The sequence below is a fragment of the Dipteris shenzhenensis genome, chromosome 26 (assembly GCF_047967505.1).
Source record: "Dipteris shenzhenensis isolate YYH24624 ecotype China chromosome 26, Dip_SZ_1.0, whole genome shotgun sequence".
In the NCBI taxonomy this organism is placed as follows: domain Eukaryota; kingdom Viridiplantae; phylum Streptophyta; class Polypodiopsida; order Gleicheniales; family Dipteridaceae; genus Dipteris; species Dipteris shenzhenensis.
This window is the reverse complement of record NC_141621.1, coordinates 21,233,885-21,240,600: the sequence shown is the minus strand read 5'-3', so window position 1 is coordinate 21,240,600 and position 6,716 is coordinate 21,233,885.

The window sequence follows — 6,716 nt, the reverse complement described above, 5'->3', positions numbered from 1 at the left end:
AATCTTGTAGTACCTATTGGGATTTTTGATAAAAGTTATCTAGCAGGCCTTCTCTTCTCAACCAATTATAGCATAGGATAGATAAGAGTACATAAGAAGCAAGGCAAATTTATATCCAAATATTGACTAGCCAATTCTTGTGTGGATACTACAATGTCCAATGTAGACATAAGAGGCATCCTACAAATTATCAATTTTCTTATATCTAATGTAGATATAATCTGAGACATCCTACAGATTATCAAACTTCCTTAAATTATATTTCTTGAACACAATCTACTATGATACCAAATCCATTTCTAGCCAATTTTTAGGAAGCTTTCCCACCATCAATTGCTTGATGCTGTACTCAAATAACTCACCACTAAATTTACTCAGTTAAATATTTATCTTCCAAATTGCAAGAGATGGTCAAAGTAGCACTTTTTTGAGTATGACTAGATGATTTTGAACCCTCAAGCCTTATGGGCAAAGAGGTTAGGATGATCTTATTGGCACCATAAATGAGCTCAAAATGCCCAAAAACCCTAGAAATGGCTATAAACATGGGTACCTTTTGCCGATTTCTCAAAACCCCTTTGGAGAAGAAGTCTATCTATTTCTAGCCAAAGAAGCCTACATCGGCGCGGGCTGCTTTGGCTAGAAATCGATGCACTTCTTCTGCAGAGGGGGTTTTGAACAATCATTGAAATGTACCCATGTTTATAGTCATTTCTAGGGTTTTTGGGCATTTTGAGCTCAATTCTAGTGCCCAAAAGGCCAAATTATGCACAAATAAAAAGTTTTGTTTTTATTGCACGGGATCTAGAGTAAGTGCTTTCTTTTAATGGAATCATCTTTGCAGATCATTGCTAGTGTTCTGTACCTTCAATATGCAATGTCAAACCAAAATATATGGTAGAGCTTTCTTTTAGTGGAAGCATTTTTGCAGATTGTTGCGCGAGTGATTTTGTACCTAGGATGCACTATCGATCCCAAATGTATCTTTCCTTAAACGCAATGGAAAGTAAGAACTTTTCAATGCTTTTGTGTGAATGTTTTTAACTTGGAGCTTTCTTCCATTGTTAAAATTGTGCTTGTCCATGTCTAGCAATGCATGGGATTATTTTTTGTCTTTTATTGGTTATCATGAAGCAAATTTATATAGATATTTTTCATTACCCAATTGCTCAATTTCGACTTTGGCTTGTTCTCGATTGCTCCGTGAAATGGACATCCTCCCCTAGGGAAAACGGCCTAGCTAAGAGCTCAAACAAGACATGCTATAAGATTATAACTTGGACTGTTGAAGCCAATCATACCGATTGGGAGCACAAGCTCATTCCCACATTGTGGGCCTACCAAATTTCTTACAAAGTGGCCACGAACTACACACCCTTCAACCTAGCCTTTTGGGCAAAAGCAATTATGCCAATGGAATATGTAGTGCCCAGCCTTCACATCACAGTAAGGAAAGGCTCACAGAAAATTCCTTGGTGGAGTGCTTAATCAATCTTGAATGGCTGGATGAAACAAGATTGCATGTAGACGATTGCCTCCAAGTGGAGAAGGCACGGCATAAAAAATGGTTTGAACACAACCTCAAAAACGAGGATCTCGAGGAAGGAGATCTCATACTCTTCTCTAGCTACAGCACCAAACATAAACTGAAATAATACAGGAGCATGGGTCCCTATCGCATAGTGGAAATCACTCTACAAGGCGCAAGTACCCCTAAGCATAGACCCTCTAGGTTGAGGTAGCTTAGATGAAATGCAGGCCATCAAAGAAGCCAAGGCACGTAATGCCAAAATCAGACAACGTAAGCAAATGGTCGTGTTTAAGGAGGCAACACTCCAACATCCAGGACCGACTGATGAATTAACGGCAGATCCAACTAGGTTGAATGTCCAATTGCAACTAACGGTAGATCCAGCTAGGTTGAATGTCCAATTGTAGGGCTTGAGATTATGTATCTAGGTGCTTGTGGATCTGGGAGCGATGAGCCATAACTTCATCTCCTGCGAAGTATGGGAAGCACTGCAAGTACCCCTAAACCTTGCTGTGGCTTTAGTTTTTTGCAATCAACAGTCAACTCTTAAGTAGATTGGGGTATTTGGACTTGAAACTAATGGTTGTTTGTAAGAAAGTAGAGATTTGGTTTTATGTTCTCCCCACGAAGGCGAATCACGATTGACAAACAGATGATATTGGGAAGGACCTGTTGCTATGCTGTGAAGTGCCAAACCCGAGGGGTCACTCATAAACATGTTACATAGGACGTCGGTGCACGGAGGGATATTTTTTTAATAGAGGTACTTACATGCCGTTTATATACATGAGGGGATTTATAAAATAGGGACTTAGTGTAATTCATATGTGTATATTTATGGAGTGATGTCTAAATTTTAAGATGGAAAAATGTATACATGCAAGAAGGGGTTAATCAATTACATGAAAAAATGTAAAAATCAAAGAATAGGGGTTATTTTAATACATGCTTGCTCGCACATGCTATATGGGTTATGTGCATGTGTGCACACACACACAAACTTTAAAAAAAAAGTGAAATCCATGTATTTTTATATTACAAGAGGCCATCCCCAAAATGGAGACCAACAAATACAAGAACATAAAATTTCATTGTAAGACATGTAAACAATGTAATCTATCTGACAAATAGACAAGCAATCATAAAAGGATTGCCTAAGCAACATCAAAAGATAGCGGTACATGGAAGAAGTAGGCTCTCTAAAGACTATGTGATTCCTGGGCTGCCAAATTAACTAGAGAGCTAGAACAACAACTCTCATGAATGAGGGGAGAACTATTGTAATTCTGTGTTGTGAGGTTCATCCCACCTCCCCCGCAGTAGCACCACCAATCATAAAAGGCAAGGAAATTTTAAACAAAGGCAATTACAAGGCCCTAGCAGCCCCCAACACTCCTAGCTCTGACCCTTAGAAGGAAGTCCAACAGTGTGAAGTTCTAATCGCAGTGATAGCAAGGCCATGCCGCAAGCTATGCTTCCACCCCTACCTCCCACACCCAATGCCAAGGGCCCCATCCAAAAATGTTGTGAACAATAGGTACAAGAAGCCATTCTCTGTGCACAACGCCACTTCAATAGACATCAACGTCTTGGGAAGACTGAAGTAGGGGAAGGGTCTGTGATCCCTTCTTGGCCTACACCAACATGGGCAATCCCATCCAAGAGAAGAGCTCATGGCTGCTAATTGCCTCAATTGTAAGGGCCAATTTCACCACTCCACGTGTAGCACCCTCACAAGCATTGGGTTGTGACAAAGCTCTTAGAAGCCTAGGGCTACTACTGAGGCAAATGAGCAGCTTGGGTCCAAAAACTTTTGATGACACCGAATATGCAATCCCAATTCGCTGGGGTTTAGAAGATAGTAACACAAGAACTTGTGTCAACTTTGGATGCAGTCCCATAAGAACCTACCCTCAAGCCCAGTGCGACAAAAAAATTCCCCAAGCCCACAAAGTGCCATGATTCCATGAATAGTGCAACTCAATGAGAAGGTCACTTAGGTCGTTAAGGAAGCAACACAAGAACCGACCCTTAAAAGCGGGGTAGTTACATAAGAACCTTCCTCCAGGCTTGTGCGCATGCCATCAAAGGACACTTTACTCTCAATAGAGCACCGGTGGTGTTACCTGAGCATAACATGTCTACCACATCAAGGGTCATGGTACCACAAGAACTTGTTTTGCCTCGGCTACAGCCACACAAGAACCCGCATGCCTCACCCCAAGAGAGGTCCATCAAAGTGAACACAGCAGTGTCGGCACATACTTGACAACCAAGATGATGCACAAACTCAACATGTGCTCTACTTGGTTGATGATGTGGTATCCTACTGCTCGGCATTCATCTCCATTGCATTCCACATAATCATCAAGTCTAGGTCTAGGTGAGTCTGTATGGTAGGCATAACACCCATGGCACTAGTAGCTCAAGAGTCCTTGGTATCCCAATGCACCCACTCACATTCACGGATAGCATTAGGTGAATATGGCCATTACATTTCTTGTGCATTTTCTTCATGATTTAGATCCTTGCATGCTGACCTCACGAGTCTATGCATCACCTAGTCCGTTCACCCTATTTTCCCTTCGCACGACACCCTCAACATCAACAGCCCCCTCTTTTTCCTTTTTTTTTTTCCCATTTTTTCCTTTTCCCTTCTTTCCCTCTTTACCTTTTTTCCCCTCCTCCCCCCCCTCCTCTCTCTCATAAATTTTGATAGCTGCTATTCCCATGACTATTGCCTTTCTGCTATCCCCATGACCATCACCTTTCTGCTATCCCCACAGCCATTGCCCTTCTTCTATCTTGTTGACCCATCACCATAGATCCTATCCAAAGACCTGTTGCCATAGCTCCTATCTCCATGACCCGTCATCTTACGCTATCCCCCGACTGTAGCGATACCAAAATCTATAAAGGGACACCCTATTTCCTTGGGTCGTCACCTTAGGAAAAATAGTAAAAGTCTATCAAAATTCCACTAGACCCTCCTCAGCCCTCAGCCCCCTTCCAACTTGCATTTTAGCCCCCATTGAATGTCCTCGGTCTCATCCTCCTTTATCGACTCTATTCTTGCAACTACCCTCCTTTTTCCCCATGGACCCCAACAATGAATTCTAAGAATTCGAGACAAAACTTGGCCTCCACCCCCTAAATACACAGCCCACCAGCCCCGTATAACAAGATTTTATTATTCTGCTTATGTTCTGGAGTTCTTAGGTGATTGTGATTTCGCATAGTGCTTAGCCAGATCTGTAACTATGACCAGAAGAAGAGCAAGGGCCACACCACCAATCAATCATGCCCAACATCCTCACAAGATTGGTAGAGCCACAGGTGACCAACTGGAGTACTAATTCTACACCCAGATGTGGGAAGATGTCAAGACCCATGACAAGACCCTAGGAACCCCATGCTATATATGCTAGTGTTCTACCACATGCTGTAGCAACAATTGTCAATTAGCTATGGACTAGCCAACAAAATAGCCACGGGACCTATTCCAACAGAAGAAGAGGAGATAGTTACCATACCCAAACCACCAAGGATAAATCTGAGTGCCACCCCCTCTAGCTATCCCACTCAGCCACCCCTTGATAGACAGCTATGCACCCAATCAAAGATTGCCAAGTGCAGGAGTTCCTACGAAGGTAGCATTGTCTCGAGCATTCCACTCCACTCTCTAAGGAAAAGGCCGCTACCCAGGACCCCATCAATGTCGAAGACTTCCCTGGAGATGATACTGTACACATTGGCCTCTGCCCTGGAGCCCAAGGCATTCATGCCACCCCCTCTGCTCCCCAAGTCTGACCTCAACTTCCACCCACCAACCCTAGGAGATGGCCTCCTTCTCATTGAATTCTCTTTGTCCCCATGGGAGGGAAGCCCTCCAAGTTTGCAGTGCACCCTAGTACCAGCTACAACACCATGTCAGCAAAGCAGCTCTCCCAAGATAATCAGATGGAGTTGAATCTGATGGCATAGCTCTCATAGGTGGTGTGAACAATTTTGTAGAGGAGGCAAGAGCACACCTCCCAGTTGTCATCCTCTCTCCTCCAAGCAGAACTTAGTGCATGTGATAGCCACATGCTTATGGTTGCCACACAAGCTATAGGTCAAACTGCCCTTGATAGAGCGGACGAATATCGGGCCACCCTCACCAAGCTCAAGGATGAGATTTTTGCTAGTGAATCCCTGGTCCACCAAACCCTCATGGACCAGTTGGGTAAGGTAGAATCTAGCCTTCATGCTACAGAAGAATGCAAGGAACAAGCCGAGGAACAATAAGCTAGACTTAGGGAGGGGTCTGATAGACAGAGATCCAAACCTTCCAAGATTTCCTAGCGTAGTAGCACACCCTCACCATCACCATGTAGGTAGAGAACAAGAGCCTGCACACCTCAGGTCACCTGGAAAAATTGACATTGGAAGACAGGGATTAACGGAGTTCCAAGTGTACCGGGAGGTCTCCACACAACTCGCCACTTACACTCTCATCCCATCCACCATCCCCCAAGCACTCCAAATGCACTTCAACAAATTCCGTGCATAGAACCTGATCTTCCACATAGACCTCACCACCCCTCTTCTACCCAATGCACTCCAAACAATCCTCCGCCGCAATCCTGACCACTACCACTCCATCCTCGCCATGTCTTATTTCTCCCTCGACCTTCAGCCTCTGCCAGCCTCTCACTCCTCCATCCTTTCGATCTTTAGACCCTTGCTGCCCATGCCATCCTACTAAACTTCCAAGCATGGTGCCAGGTAATCATGGAATCCACAAATATCCATAGGATGATGAAGTGATGCAACTAGCGACTCCACCTGCCCTTGGGGTACCCATTGAGACCACATCTATAGGATCATCCAACGGCAAGGTGGCACTAATACCACAAGAACCTGTCCCTAACATGGGATGGACATTATTAGGTTCAACCACAACACAACATGGGGAGAATCATTGTTTCATCATGCACTTATAGTTGGTTATTGTATATAGTGCACACTTGATGCCGATTAGTGGTTGGGTCCATGATTACAAATCATTCCCTACATCAACATTCGGCACCTCATTCGCCTCACGGACATCTTATGCATTCACAGTTGTACTTCAAGCTTATAGGCCTTTATGTTGTTAGCTCCTTCTTGATGACCCTATGACAGATGCTACATCCCATGCCAA